Genomic DNA, 17,538 nt, shown 5'->3' with positions numbered 1-17,538 from the left:
ATTCAAGTTGAGAAGTTTAAACAGAAATATACGTGAATAGAATTAGACAACATATATTTAGCTTAGAACTTTATCAGGTAACAGATACTTTAGATCAGTTACAAAATATCTGTTTATGGTTGTGATTCGACTGCGATATCAAATATAATTTCCCTTATTTGTTATTTAATAGGGTTAACAGTTTAAAAGGTACGTCATTCAGTAATATATATCCTCTGACACAGGTTATGTAAAATTAGCAGTTACAAAAATCCATCTATAGTCACAGTTCTTTTTCACATATTTTATAAAATGATATTTCCGGGGGGGAAATTGTCATTCAGTTTTTTTAGCGGATGTTTTGAGAAAATAATTAACGACGCAAATAGTCTTAGACATTTCAAGTTGCGCTGTTTAGAAACAGATGTACTTCCTAAATAATGTAAAATTAGCAGCTAACGATTCATAAACAGCAATTTCAATATTTCTTCCAAGGAAATAAAAGTTTTATTTTCACGCTTTTAGACTATGAGTTGGGTAACTAATTACAGGTGCAATCTGACTGAAAAAAAATTCCTAAGTGCGTCACTTAAAAATATTTCCTGAATAACGGTAAGTAAAAAAATTTTTTTTCTTCCACTACCCAGTCAGTCTACCAAGCAACGGATTATATATGACGTAGACTAAAAAAATTAAATTCCGAGGTGCGTGCGTCATTTAGCAACCAATATTTCTAGAATAATATTATGTAAAGTTACGATCAATCAGTAGTTCCATTTTAGGGAATGTGTCAGGCAACTAATTAAAGATTCCGCAGAATCTCAGTATTATTTATTTGTCTCTATCATATACTAATTAATTGAAGATTTAAAAAAGGAAAGTAGAGACTACAAGCAAAATATTTTATAATCTATGCGAATAACAAATTCAAGACGACACTTGTTTTCGCGAGATAAAGTCACTTAATTTAAGCCATAATTTCGAAAAATAGTTAAAAATAAAGCAACATTTAAGTCAGACGAATTATGAGCTAAAGTGACATACTTGGAAAGTAAATTTTAATTTTTTTCCAAAGAAATTAGTAGGTTTGCTATTAACCCCTTGACGTACGGAGACGTCTGGGAGACATTTGTCAGAACAATAATTTGTCAGAACAATAATTGACGTGTCTCAGACGTCTTCAGCACAGAGATGCCAACTTGCACCGGACAGCAAATAAATAATTTAAAGTGGTAGTTTATCAATTGTGATTCTTGGTTTAATAAATTCAATTTAGTAGATTTTTTCCATCACTATTTTTAAATAATTCGTAGTATTATATAATTCACCACTTTATAGTAGTTATGTCATACTATACCTTTTAAAAAGCAAGCAGAAATAGTCTTTTTTTTGCACAATTAAATTATTTTGGCGTGTCCGGAGCAGTTGACATCTCTGTCAACATTCCGGTGCGAGTTGTTGTTTACAGTTTTACAGTGCAATCGAAAATCGATATGTCAGGGGTCAAAACATTTATATTTATAGAAAATCTATTAAAACGTTTATATTACATACCTTGTTCTTTCATGCGCTTAAGTGTGCCATCTTTTGAAAAGCGTTCTGAAGTTACCAGAAATTTCAATGTGATCTGTAAAATGAAAAGAGAATGAAAATGCTTTAATGTTCTGGAATGAAAGAGAAAAACAGAAAGAAAGAATTTCTCCAACCCAAATTATCTGCACTTTTCAGAAATGAGTAAATTAAACATCTGTTTACTTTTCGATGAAATGAAAGGTTGGTAAAGTGAGAAATCTTGTTCCAACGCCTTTATGTAAGATAAAATATTTGATTGTGCGCTTTGAGAACATTCATATGTAAAATATCAAGCGTTTAAAGTCACTCCCCCCACTCATCGCTGTCATTTGCCATCACCCAGAACTCCATTAAATAGATTAATTCCGATGATAGATTAATTTCTTCATGGAAGCTAACTGGAATTAACTGAATACATATAGATAGAGGATATTATTATTTAGACTAACGGTTTTCAAAAATTTATATCAAGGAAAAAAAAATTAAAAAGAAGAAAATTGAGAAGAAAAAAAACTTGTGAGAAATCAAAAAACAAAATCATTGTGAGAAAAGGTAAATTTTTCAATTTTTCTTTTCAGCCAGACATGCAGATTTTGATGTATATATATATANCTCACACACCCATACATACAACTGGTAAAGATGCATGTTTTTTTTTAAAATAATTTTTTTTATTTGCATTTTGATAAATAAAAATGACGTAATGGTTTCAATTGTTTTTATTTGTATTGTTTCATTTATATTGTTAATTGTTTTAATTAATTGTTTTTATTTATATAGTCTCTGTATGCCAAGCACGTTTATTAACTGGAGTGCCATCTGTTAAAAAAATGAAATTAAAAACAGAAACTATGGAAAGATTAAGATCGGTTACTGAATTTAGCGCTACTACAACTAATAATAAAATAGTAATAATAATAAAAATAACACTGACCGTTTTTTATTACAAATTTTGTAAAAAAAACTGACAGTCTAACTTGGGACATCCTATAAAAATATAGGGACAGGTAAGTATTTTTAAAAGAATAGTACTTTATTTTGTTTGAACTCTATTTTTTATTATTAAATTTTTCTAAAAAAAAAAGACAAAGTTAGCAGTAAAAGATAAAATAAACATGTTTACATTATTTAATTTCCGTGAATGTTTTAATTTTTCGTTATTAATATTCAAAAATGGAAAAATGAAAAATAATGGCGGAACTGGAAGTCACGTGAAAGAATATTAAAAGCCCTGAATTCAGAGCGGAAGATCAGAGAATTTCAATGCAATAATATTCTAATTTAACTAATTTACATTTCCTTTTTTTTTTTTTTTTGTACTAATGTAACTTGATCGTATTTGATATTTAATGGTATGGGTAGTACTTACGACATTAAAGTATTCAAGATTGATAGTTTTCGACAGTGATCGTGACATATCGTCGTTGATTTGATCATACATTTGATACTTACAGTAAATAATGACATTTTCGATATATAATAAGAAAACTTTTTAAAATATCGTTTTCGTGATGTGATATTTCCCGATATATCGCTCAACTGTAGATATTAACACTTCAGTAAGTTTGTTTCTTATAAAATGTACACTTTATAGAACGAAAATTAATCCTTTGTTCCACGCAAATGCCTCATTTGACGCTTAGAAATATAGTTAGTTAAAAGATAAATAATTAGTAAAAGATCCCAAAGATTACTATTAGAATTATATGACTGTCTGGTTAAAGAAGAGAGGTGAATGACCCATAAAGGTTGGCTGTTGAGAACAAAGACTTAAGGTTTTGCCACTACCTTAACTATAAAAAAAAACCTTATCCAACAATAGTTAGCTCATCCCATTCAATAAATTATTATTCTCTGACAAGCGAATAGATAATTTAATCGATTATAGAGTGCTATTTTTATTGCTTCAGTTATGTGATTGGGTTATTAAGAACAGCAATTTTCGTTGGTTCTGAAGCTATAATTTTGCTTCTTTTTTTTCATATATGGGGCGATATAATACATAGGGTGATAATTATACACAATCGCAGGTATTCTGAACTATATTTATATTCAACTCGAAATGAAATTCGAAAAAATTATTATTTAAATCATATTTAATTTTCTTTATAAATTTTTCACTTATGAAAAAAAAAAGGAAGATAATATTTATTTATTTTTTGAAACTGATTTTACATGGATATACAATTCCGAATGTAGAATTTTAAGGACTATTTTGAATGTAAAATGAAGATAAGATTGAATTACATAAGGGCCAGGTACTGTTATACCCATGTGCCAAACTCAAAGTAATCTAACAGTTAGATGCTAGAAGCTATGTCTGACGAAAATACAAAAAGGAAGATAGAAGAACTAGATCACAATGATAGCTCTGAGTCATGAAACCTTTTTATCTTAAACCTTAACTGAAACAGTTAACAAGGGCTGATGAGATGAGAAATTCACTTCAAGATGAAACTAGATGCATTAGTAGCATTCCCTAAAGATGCTTTGCGTTTTCGTACTGACATTTATCTTCACGAACACACCACTTTGTCAGCTAACTTCGACTGCATTGTTCTGAATTCATGGCATAATATTTCAAGTGCAGGTAGGTAGACAGTACTTCATTTATGTCGCACTAAAGCTGCACAATGGCTATTGGCGGCTGTCTGGGAAACATCCCTGAGGAGGATCCGAAGAAATGCCATCGCAATATTGATCCTCTGCAGAGGGGATTGCTCACCTGCTTTGATAACTCTACGATCTGCGCGCGAAGTAGTGCACTTTATGGTAGAACAGTTTAATGAGAAACGATACGGCGCACCCTTGGTCCCTAAGCAGGCTGATCAAAGTGGTCACCCCACCCGCTTAATTGGAACTAAATATATAAATTAGATAATAATTTTCGCTGCTATTGTTTCAAATGAAAGAGGTGGTAGGATTCAGTTTCTCCCATAAATTTACATTTTTTTTTACTCAACAGAATAAAATTAATAAAAGACATAAAGGAAAGGTATTGTTTTCCAGAAAAATAATCCCAATCCCAATTTTATTAAATCGTATAATATAATAAAATTACGTAAAATATAATAATAATAAAATTGCGTAAAATCTTAATTTTAAAGTAACAATACTTTTTAAGCAACCCCTTAATATTTATTTCACTATGCTATTATTAGGTTTTTGAATTTATTGTTTTCTAAATTACGACTTTAAAACATTCAAAAACATTTCTTACTTTCATTATATTGCGTTTTTAAAAACCAAGCACATTTTTAGTATATATTAGCATTAATTCTTTCAAACATTAGCTATTTTGTCAATTTAATAAAATTTTTTAGACGATAACAACAGTACTTGACTTAAAAATGTACTTGAGTTTATCTCAACGCCAGAAATGGGGCAACTAAACACCAAAATTTTTTACAGTCTAGCAAAGTTCGTCACCAAAAAGTAGTGATTACATTTCGAAATAGTTTGTAGCCACTACATTTAAAATAAAAAATAAAAAAGTCGTCGTAGTTGTAGTTAACTACAAAAGAATTAAATTAAGACCACTGAGTTTACTGCTGTAGCTAATAATATATATAATAGGGAAAAAAATGTTTTCATCATCCAGTTTTTGAGACAACTTAAAAATTTCAAATGCAGCAAATTCGGCTGCACTTCTTTTAAAAACAAGGGCTTCGTCAAAAAGGGGAAAAAAAGAATAATTTTGTTTTTCGCCATTTTATTTTGTATCAAACTTAAAAAATTAATTTTTTCAATTCACAATAAAGAATCATAATTGTAGAATCTATCTATATATATATTTCTCTTACACGGCGACAAAAAAAGGCCTCATTACAACTCCCCGAATGGCAACGCTAGAAAATCGACCAATGATTGACTCTAAAAATATCACATGCCAAATCTAGCTGAGGTGGTTCAACGTATAGCGCTCTTAAAAACGGAAACTGAAATAACCAGAGAGAGCATTCTCATCAAATGTGATCTCTTCCGAAATTCACCCTATCAGCTGCGGCAATCTCATACTATTAAGCTAGGCAGAAGTGAGTAGTCTTTGTCGATAGATCTCTATTTTAGTATTTTGTCGAAAGCGCTTTTTTTCACGAATTTATATATTACGAATTTATTTGACGATTTTTGATTTATATCACGAATTTATTTGTTTTACTAGAATTTATTTGTTTATGCAGGTTTTTCCATTGCAATTCACTTATTTCAATTTTTAATAGACTTAATTATAGCCAAAATTTTAACCTTTTTAAAGAGATATCAGTTTTAGAAATTTTATCTTAAGATTTTATACTATAGCACATTTCTAATAGGTTTAACGAATTATATGTCATTTATTTTAATTCAAATTTATTTTAATGACTTAGTTTTTACTAAAAAGACGTAGTTTTTTTTTTTAAAAAAAAAGTTTTTATATGGATTTGAATGATTGTTTTCAATTCTTAGAATTTTGTGCATTTGCAATGTACCTAAGTAGCGAGAGAAGCAAACCATATAAGATTGCGTAGCAGTTTCCGGGGGTTGGCGAGCGTTAGCGAGCAGGGGGCGCAGCCCACTAGTTAGGATTTATTTTCAGAACTTTGATTTATTTCATTGAATTACTGAAAAGACAAAAACACGAGATTTTTCTCCCACTCTCGAATAGTCTAATCATTTTAAGAGCAAAATTCGTCGCCTAAAATTAACAATAAATTTATAAAATTGCGTCATATACCTGAAGACATAGCAAAAGCATGAAATACCAAGCAAAACATTTATGATAAAAAAAAGTATTATTCACATATCAACTCAGAAAAGCAACCAGCATTTATCTATTATTAAACTATCGTTGTGGTATACAACAACAAGTTGAGTAAAAAAAAGCATATGCATATAGGAATAAGATTTATGTAATGAAATATTCGGTGACAGCATATATAATGACTTCGTGCTTGTGTATGGCACAGGAAAAAGAGAATCTTCTAGAAAAAAACAACGGAATCATGATGTGCGTTAAAATGTCACCAAAACGACATGCGACGAAAGAGCTTTGTTTATGACGTGTTTGCGAATAAATACGATTGTCGTGACTGGCGAAAAGTCATGTATTGTATCAAGAAACTTTACAATGCAATGGTATGAATTAACATCTCAATTATATAAGACCTACGCCACAATTCACGTTTATTTACAACAATCTGATTTAACGGTCAAGCTTCTTAGGGGGAAAAAACAATAACTATATAAATTATTGAAATAATCTTCATAAAATGCAAATAACGCAACTTTTTACATGGCACGGGTGTTTTAAAAATGGCATGTGCTATATGTCTGAACCATGTATATAGTTAATCGACGATCCCCAAGTTAGAACAATCGAATTCAGAGATTTTTACAAGCATTATTAATTAAAAAAAATAATGATGTTGGATCGAAAATTCATATCTTACGATTCTTCAATCCAATAATTATAAAATTTGCATTCGTAGAAACATGATTGTAAACATACGTAAAAAAAGGAATATCAGAAAAAAAAGCTAAAAAACGGGACAAATATTTCGTATACTGTAAATCCAGACACCTTTCAGCTCTGGTATTGTTTTTTAAAATTTACCCAAATTTCACAGAATTTTCAAAACCAGCGGTTCCTGAAAGGTGTTCCGTGGGATCTTAGGGTTCCCTGGAAGAAACAAAATTGGTTCCAAGAGTTTGAATTTATTTTTTAATAGTTATGAGTTTGGAAACCTGTAATCATATCTAAACAATAATCAATTGCTTGCTTAATATTTCGGTTACATAAGAAATTAAGAAAAATATCATATCATCAAAAATATCATATCAATCAAGCAGCTTTAAAAAATTGCATTACTACTTCAGCATTAGCAAACAACAAAACTTAATTAAAAACTAAAGACAAGATGCCGCTCAAGCTTTGCAAATTCAATTGTCTGACATAAATTCAATTTTAAACGGATTATTGATAAGACAAAACAACTTTATTATTTACATTAAATATTTTCAAAATATTTAGTAGTCTTTCTTTGGTTGATATGTTTACAATTGATTTTATTTATAAAGTTGCGTTCCGTCAAAAGTGGGGTGATCATTTAGTGTTCTATAGACCAAAAAAAAAAAAATTGGGAAACGCTGTTCCAAACAATATATAAAAGCAAAATATTTTTGGTTAAACCAGGAAAAACTGATAAAACTCAGTAATGTTGTGAGTTAGTAGATCTCTGCATTTACAAATACTGATTAATAATCTAATAATCAGAAAATTTACGAACATTTTAAGAGAAAACCGTTCCTAACTTATCACCTAACAAAGCAATGGTTGCGTACATATCCACCTCTCAGAACTAGAATGAGTGTTAATAGAGCACATCAATTATTATTCCTAAAAATAAAAAAATGTTGTTAACACGTGTCAGAGGTAGACAGGTCAAAGGTCATTATACATAATATTCACTTAAATGGATGCCATGAATCATAGGCAAACACATGCATGCGATCATCCATGCATACAAAAATGGTTGTTTACAAACGTTCTCTCTCATTACCTGAAACAAAACAAAAAAAAGTAAAAGTAGAATGTTAAACAGCCCTTCTAACCGGTTTGAGAAGAAAATTTACCCATCATTCACCAAAGCCCATCTTATTTTCAAGGATCGAACATTGCATGCAGAGTAGGTGAATTGTTAAAATTAGAAAGATCTTATCGAATATTAGATCGATCTCAATGAAACTTAATCGCCATAAATAATACATATCAGGGTCTAAAGTCATCGTTATTATTCTAATGTTGTCCAATCGAAATATATGAGGTGGAAAGGAGCATGGAAACTGTACATAATGGTACAAGGTGTGTTTGAAGATGTGTGTTAGGACCGTGTGAAAAAAAAGTGGAACAATCATATCTCCAAAAAATTAAACTCTAACAACTAACCCACTTTGGCATTAACTTCTTCCATATCATGATATAGATTAAATAATCTCCAAAGTTAAAACTTTTTAAAATTATAAACTTAAAAATATATATGAAAATCTTGTGATTACATTTCTTAAAACTAATCTCCAAAGTTCCTTTTCAAAATTATAAGACTTAAAAATATATATGAAAATCTTTGTGAAAGAATAAATTGAAACACTTGCATTTGCAAACTCTTAAAAATCAACTGGATCGACCAAACAATTTTTGCTATTAAATAGTAAAAATGCTCTAAAAATTAAAACTTCAGTTGAGACCTCAAATTAAAACACATAATAGATCTAGCGGACAGAATAAACTAGAAAATTTACATTTCTCTAATCAACTCGATCGACTAATTCGCCCTTGGTACTAACTTTGCTCATAAAATGATAGTTTATTTAAAAAATAAAATAATCGTCTATAAATTAAAACTTAAGATACATCCACTAGTTTTTTGCCTTGTTAAAATATATGAAAAACAGAAAAAATAAAAAGAACACTTAGATATTTTTTTGTTAAAAATCAACTCGATGGACCAACCCTTTTTGGTATCAATTTATTAGTTTATATTATTAAGTAATAGTGATATTGATAATAACAGCAATCGTCAATAAATTAAAACTTTAGAATATCACATATCACATTAAACACAGAAAAAAGATCTAGTGGAAAGAAAGAATAAAATTTCATTTCTTTAATCAACTCGATCGATTAAAGGCCCTTGATGCTAACATACGATAATCTATAAACGTAAATCTATAATCTGATAATTTATTTTATTAAAATAAAAGAACCTGTAGAAAAAATAAAATAAAATAACTTTAACTATAAACTAAGCCAATTCTATCGATTAGCGTTGTTAGATTATACAACGATTGAGTTTTTAGTTCTAAAAATAACTAATATGGTTGCTACTCTAGTAGGAGAATAAAATCTAACGACTTTTCCAAGTATGTTTTTAAAAAATTCCAGTCTAATATCAATGAAAGAAACCACAAAATATACAGTGAGCCACAAAAAATATTTGTAATTTGTACATTATATCGTATATTTAATTTAAAAATATAACACTACTGTATGTAGATATTTATTATAGAGAACTTTATTTTTTTTTTAAATATCTCTAAAAGAAAATTATTTCTTGACAAAACAAAATTCTAGCAATGTATCAATAGAAATTAATGCAGATATTAACGTCTTTCCAAAACGAAAGTACAAGTATTCCAAAAAATTTTCATTAAAATATAAAAATTAATGATACAATTAATAGGAATTAAACCCAAACAAACGTAAAATGATTAATGATACAAAAAGCTTTATCAACTTCAAATCTCGCTGGTAGGGAATCTATTAAAGAATAAATTAGACAAGAACAGAAAATAGAACAGAGTGTTAAAAAAAAGTGCAATTTATTTTCCACTCCATTATAAAATAAAAAATAAATTAGAGATATAAACATAATTGAGAGTAAAAATAAGACGGCAAAAACAAGCAGAAAAGAAAGCTCAAATTATGTAACTATTTTCTGCAATACCTAACTGTAATAAACAACGTGAAATAAAAAGAAAAAAATTTTTTTTAAAAAAATTCAATTTATCTGTCTATTTATCTATCTATTTATATGTCTATCTGTAATAAATAAAACAAAGCGAAATAAAAAGAAAGAATAAAAAAAAAACGCAATATATCTGTTTATTTATCGTATAAAATAAATTTTCAGAACAGATATCAGGGGAAGATCCAGGAAGAAATTATGGCCCTTTTACGGCCTCATTATGACATTTAAATTAAAAAAATGGCCCGGCCCCTTAACAAAACTGTCATCAAACGTCAGCCGAACGCGACAAAAAGTGATAGCAAAAATATGTTAATTCGAACGTCATAACATCGCATTAAAAATATCGGAATCAGAAAAACCATGTTAAAGGAACCGAAAATATGATAAAATAACTGCGGATAAACTATCATCAGACGACGTAAAATTATGATGCAATCATCGCGAATCGAATGTTTCGAAAAAATGGATGGCTCAAATTCGCAAATCGGAATAATGTTTTAAAACATACGAATTAATTAGAAAAACAATAGGATATCCACCGAAAAAAAAATCGAAAATACCAGTAAATTTACGAAAAAAAAAAAAAAAAAAAAAAAAAAAAAAAAAAAAAAAAAAAAAAAAAAAAAAAAAAAAAAAAAAAATATTGTGAATGCTAAAACTGAACTCTTCATCAATGAAGAAATATTTAGAAAAAATAATTTAAGTTTTTCAAAATAAATGCCCCCCCCCCCCCANGCCCCCCCCCCAAAAAAAAAAAACCTGGTTCGATATTACAGTATTGCTATATAATTTCCACATGGAACAATAATCCAAATGCTTCCTGCGATTTCAACTCGTGACAAGTTTAATTAAGTGTAATTAAACATTAAAATCGTGGCAAGGTTAATTCAATTCATTTATCAAGCCTAGGTGATAGAGGATTAAGCAAGTAAGCAATAAAAATCATTAATTTATAAAAAAATTTAAAACATTATTTATCCTAATAAATTTCTTAATCAAAAATAAGAATAAATAATTTGAAGTCCATTTATCCTTCTATCCGTAATTAATCCTTTTCCAGTTGAAAGTTTTCTAAGTCGTAATACCACGGTAGGCTATGCTATAGCCAAATGGGTGAAAACGAAACTTTTAGGTTGAAAAATGGGTTTGGGAGGAAATGTTGTTCCGAAGATAGCATGCTTGGCATTATCAAACTCTCTGATTTTTCCTGAATTCACTGGCTCTGACTTAATTAAACATTCTTGAGTGCTACTGAAGACATATAAAAATTTTAATGTAAAATTATGTTTGTATGATGATTGAGATGCATTTGAATACATTAATTAGCTCGAGGACCTGCATTTGTTTTCTTAGTATTTCGAAGAAAATTCAGATTTTTTTTTAATGCGTTAAGAAAATAACTTTTTTCATTTAATTTATTTTATTTCCATGGAGTGAGGCCTAAATTTACTTTTCCATACATTATTTTATTTTCAAATTTAGAATAACATAGGGCAAGAGCCTTTTTTCAAAAAAATTTCAAAACAAAAACTTTTGTTTGACTAAAGCTCAGAAAAACAAAAAATCGTTTGTTTTCTTGCTGACTTTTTTTAAAAAAAGTCAGATTGGCATGCGTTATAGCGAGGCCAAAAGCGTCTATATAATCTCAGCGAAGCCAACCTGCTCCAGACAGCAAATATATATTTTAAAGTGGTAGTTTATCAATTGTGATTCATGGTTTAATAAATTCAATTTAGTAGATTTTCATCCACCACTATTTCTAAATAATTCATAGACTCATATAATTCACCACTTTAACATGCTATACCTTTTCAAAAGCAAGCAAAAATAGTCAAATATTTACAAAATTTACTTTGTAGTTATTTACCGTGTTTTTTATTATTTTGGCGTGTCCAGAGCAGTTGACATCTCTGTAATCTATATCGTTCCCTACCACCTAAAGCGCGCTCTGAAATTTATGCAACTTTAAGAACAAAAGAAAGAAAAAAACTTTGTGACGTCATTATTGACTATTTAAACACGCCCGAAATACTTCGATTGTTAAACATTAAAAAAAAAAGAGAGAGAGGAACCTGACTCATGCTGAGACAATATAGTCACGCCTTAGTTTTTTGAGTTCACACGAAGAACAATTTTCTTCATTCAAATTCAACAACATTTAGTCAAACACTAGATGATTTCACTTAACTGTTGACATGAATGACTACTGAATAATTGCTTACATTTATTATAAAGGTACTTAAACATAGAGCTATATCGTCAGATATATGTTATCATTTTATGAACGTCAGCTTACACCAAAACATTCAGTAAAAAGTCCAACAACTGAGTTTTAATTTCGTGATTCATCGATCGATATTTCACAATATATAGAGTTATTTTTCAATTTAACTAGTTTGTTTGTCTTATGTTAATGTTTCTAGATACGTTTTGTAATATTAATGAAATATATGATTAAGCAAAAGAATTGCGCGTTTTCTTAAAAAAAGTAGCTGTCATCCACTAAATCAAGAACACCGCTCCATGTTCGATAAATTATCGTCACACATCTAAAACTAGGTGAATAATTATATTAATATTCACCTAATTAATAATAATTAGTTGAATTCACTCAATATAGGAGTTGAAATGCAATAACCCTGTTTTGAAAGCATATTAGTTCATCTTTAATTAATGCGGTAACAGAAAATTTATGTCCTTGTGAAGAATATGTTGGTAAGAAACCTGTGTAATGCTAAATTTAGATGCAATGATCGAGATTTTCATTAATCAAATTGTCAAGACAAGAGCTTGAATTTTAAAATCTATTTTGCATTTTTAGGACTTCGAGGCAGATTGTAGGAGTGTTGTTGTTGTTACAAATGCTCCCTGCCATTACCAGCAAACCTGCTATTGGAATCCAAGCTATTTTAAGACGCTTCTAATTGTTCAGTGGCGCTATCTATGGGAAAGAATACGACTTTTGCCAGACACACATCACAGCCAGTTTTACAGGAAGGATCCAATCATACACCATTCATTCATCCACAAATGATAATTTTGACCTGAATCAGAGACAGATCAATTTACGATTCAGTACCCGAGGTACTGATTTGTTATGGGAACTCCGAGGACTTAGTGACCCCGACAGATTTAACATGAACCAGTCACCATTTAATACACGGTGGTTCTTCGGCGGTTTAGAACTTCCGAACACGAGCCCAACGTCCACACCGACCATGCTATTCCAGTTACATAGTGTAGTAGTTTAAATTATAAGTAAATCGGTTGACTTCACTATGAAAAATTACCAGCTTTATTAAATTAAACTATTTCAAGTATCTAGAGTAGATATCTAGACTGAATCATCATCAGTATCTGATAGTATCAAGTATCTAGACTGAATTTTTCATAGTGCTTACTCCAAGTTGTAATTTAATTAAAGAAATATATTTTAATCATGTTTAAGAAACTATTAATCAACTTTTCAGGATTGCATTAAAATTAATTTAATCTTTTAGACAGAAATTTAAGATGATATCTGTTTTAATATTAAAAATATAGTGCAACAAAAAAGTTGAAAAATATGAGAATCTGAATTCTAGAATTAATATTTATTTTAAAAGTTAACTAGAGAAAAAGAACAAGGATAAAAAACAAAATAAAATCACTATATTTAACTGCTAAGAAGACATCAAATATTCGGCAGTCGGCCAATCTTTCTGAATATTCGATTATTCTTGAACAATTTATTTTTTATGGTCATAATAAAATTATTACTTCATTATGTATGAAAGCAATTGATGTAAAAAGAGTTGAATTAGATTTTGTATAAGTTTTTTCAGTACTGTGGGCTAGGATCGAAATCAATAATAATCCGTTGATCCATGAACACTAAAATTTAATTAGCGTCATCATAAAATAAATTTTCAGTGAACAGTCCGAAACATTAACCTATGTAGAGGAAAGGTAAACTGTTCCGTTTTACATATTTAAGCATTTGCCAGTGACAAAATTTCCTTAGTTTCTACCTTATGCAAATTAAATCCTACCTTATGCACAGTTCCTAATAACATTCAAGCATCCAAGATCTTGTATTCTATTTCCGTCAGGTTTAGCTTTACATCACTTCGTTATAATGAACGTTCAAAGAATTATCATTTAAACTTAAGCACGCTTAAGAAAATTTATATATTTTTAAAACTGGGAAGTTGCGTAGATAGGTAGTTAGTAATTTATAGATATAGCAAGTACGTAAAATGTTTTGTTACATTTCATAAAAAAATATAATAATAATTGCATCGTAAAGGTGATAAATAACAGGAGAATATTTGATTAAAGGAAAATATTCTATAAACTGTTATCGCATGAAAACGTAATCATGTTTAAGAAAATTCATAATTTTTTAAACAGGGCAATAGCATTTATTATTTTATAGGGACAATAAATATTTAAAATGTTTCTTATATCCTAAGCAAAAAACTAATTGCACACTATTAAAACAAGTGTTAAATAACATGGAAATATTTGGTTTAATTAAAATATTTTACGCGAACTATGTTTTCTAAACAAATTTAACAATGAACTTACAGTTTTAAAAAAAACGCATATTGAATATGTATTTAATATTTATTTATCTGATATATATTTGATTTTATAACCAGCGTTGAGCAGCTGACCTAATTCTAAGTTTACAACTATCGATATTCAACTACGCGGCCTTCTCATTTTGTACCAAACCCTTTTAATTTTGATAAGGAAACTTCTAGATCAAACATTGGGGCATAACTAGCCTTCGTGGGAGACTTTTGGATGAAACTAACGTGTATTTACGTTACATGGAGAAGAAAACCTCCCACGGTTAGCTCGACGGCAAATGTATTCTAACCCATGATCCGTCTACCACTGAGGAGAATTCACGTCAGCATTGTGGTCATGGTCAGTGCAACCAGGGACCAGAATTCATATCTGCTAGCTACCGCAGGTATTCGAACCTGGATTACCTTAATGGGAGGCGAACGCTCTATCCCCTGAGCCAACGCGGCTCCATATTTGATAATTATCGTTATCGACACTATACGCGATCTTATCGATATCAATAATTATCGCTGAAACGAAATTTATCGTCAAATATGCAACACGATACATAGAGCGAGAATTTTTTAAAGAACATCGTTACCAATATTTAACTTTATATAACCCAAATCTACTAAGCAACTAAATACTAAACTTATATAAATCAGTATGAATACTTTACTCATTGGAATTTCGTTTAATTTAAAATTTTGTAATTGTGGTATTTTAAATCACATCACCAAATTTTAGGCATCTTTTAAATTTTGATATAAAACAAGGCGAGATTTCTTTGAGGAAATTGTCCGGTTGCTTTCTCGCAATTAAGATTATTAGTAAACAAAATAAAACTGGAAAAAAAATTAGAACTTGGGCATTAACGAATAAATATCATAGTTGTGGATACCAACAATAAATACAAAGCAGGTGGAAATAAAATAATTGTACAGGTGCGCCACAAGCCACATCCAAAATAAATTTTCTAAATTTCCTATTATTTCAGAAAATGAATAAAATCACACCAACATAGTACAGGTGATACAGGTCAAGGTAAAATTGTAGGTCGATTCGCAACACCTGCTTGCTAAAGAACAAAGATAATCAAGTAAAATAAATAGCGCATCTTAAACGACTGTATTGCAAAAACACAGATTTATCTAATTAACAAGTGCGAATGAATTATTTCGAAATATAAGTTGATGCTATTAAGACAGTATTTGTGTGTGGGATTAAGCCTTTCATTTATTCTTAGATCTAGTTTCGGAGATAAGTGACATGGAACGTTTCGGTTCCAGAAAAAGAGCAATTCCTCAAAACTTAAAATTTAAACAGCGACCTTGAGTTGGAATTATAAGCTGCGCAATTGGAACAAGCATTAAAAGCTTGGTTAAGTATGTTGTTTTTGTGAAGATATTTCGTTTTAAAATCATTGAGATTCAATCTGACACGCGTGAGCTAAAAACAAGAAAATTTACACGTGGAAAGGGTTTAATTTTGAAAGTTAGCAACTACGTTGCCGTCTACGTCTTTCTATTTATTTATTTAAATTTTTAAATATTTTGCATGTTATTGAATGTTTTTGATAATTAGAAAAAAGAGCGTTTTGCTCTACAAGAATCTGCTTTGTCTTCGGTTCGATTTAATTTAAAATAACTTTCAGAACATTAAAATGGAATAACAAGTTGCGAAAAATGAGCCATTTTCACACTTTCGTTGTTTTTAATAGAGGTATAAATCGAGAACGTAAAGCTGCTGGTGATATTTGCGCTGTGTATTGAAGGAGCGCCAGAACTGCTTGTGATAGGTATGCAGAGTTCGAAAATCGATATTTTGACCTCGTTCTGACCATCAGTTGAGTGAACGAAGAACGAAACAACAAATTTTTGCACGAAAATTCGATCTTACAACAAGCACCTGGCAGAGAAAATTGAACGTTTCCGCAGCTTTTGTTATTTTTGTCTAATTTTTCCGATTAACCACTGAATCGATAAAAAAAAAAACAAAAAAAAAACTCCTTATGATTTTATTTATTAATAAAATTATTTTCTCCTTCCAAGTTTGCATTGGCTCATATTTCAATAACAATTACAATCAATTCTAATGTAACATAATAATTCTCTCTCACTCTTTTATTTTTAGATTTCTGTCACTGATTCTTTTTTTATTTCCGCTTAAATTCAATTTTCTGTTAAAAAATATTCTTATATTTCAAATTTTAACGTCAAAATCATATTTTTCTAATTTAAAAAACCATTCTAGAAGAGTAAAAGATTCTGAATAAGTTTGTATCGAATTACTACTTTTAACGACTGAAATATTTTGACACTAAATTTCTCACAATATTTTTGTTCCGTTCTTTTTTCAGGGTTCCCACTCTTTTATCAAATCAAAAATTAGGGAGTTTTAAGAACTTTAATTGAAACAATTAAGGTCTTTTGTCTAAATAATTAAGGACACAACGTCATTATTTTTTAAAAACAGTATGATAATTATTTATATAAATAAATCTCACAGTGACCGCATAAATTATTTACTTTTCGAAAAAATTGAATTGCAAGTGTAGATATTATTTTATTTATTATTCAACTTTTTATTTCGGTACAATTATGAATCTTAGAAAAATGTTACTGCTTTGAAAAAATTTAGTTATAACACATAGAAATTTTAAAAAATACACACATAAATTTTAAAAAATAATTGTTTCTTTTATTGAGTTGAGTTCAAAAATACTTTGTGTTACTTGTTTTTATAAGCACTACTAGTAGAATTTAATTTCTTAAACTCTGATGACATCGAAGATCAATCTGAGCCCCCCAGAACTGACCGGAAAAAAAAAAAAAAAATGATCTCTGCAACCTTAGAGGAGTCTGCAACATGGAGTCCCCCCCCCCACACTCTAGTCTTTTCTTTCAAAATGCACCCCTCTCAC

At 29.4% G+C, this 17,538-nt stretch overlaps 1 protein-coding gene across 2 annotated transcripts in view; it reads right to left on the bottom strand.

Annotated features, from left to right (window-relative positions):
* Positions 1-17,538, bottom strand: part of LOC107447835 (band 3 anion transport protein) — a 102,421-nt gene that overhangs the window by 70,189 nt on the left and 14,694 nt on the right. For both annotated transcript variants that reach the window (XM_071183180.1, XM_043041229.2), the window contains exon 2: positions 1,534-1,606. The gene's annotated coding sequence lies outside the window, so the exon portion shown is untranslated. The remainder of the gene's footprint in view (positions 1-1,533; positions 1,607-17,538) is intronic.

The sequence above is a fragment of the Parasteatoda tepidariorum genome, chromosome 7 (assembly GCF_043381705.1).
Source record: "Parasteatoda tepidariorum isolate YZ-2023 chromosome 7, CAS_Ptep_4.0, whole genome shotgun sequence".
Classification (NCBI taxonomy): domain Eukaryota; kingdom Metazoa; phylum Arthropoda; class Arachnida; order Araneae; family Theridiidae; genus Parasteatoda; species Parasteatoda tepidariorum.
Note: the sequence above shows the minus strand (reverse complement) of the source record. Positions and strands in the feature narration are given on the sequence as shown.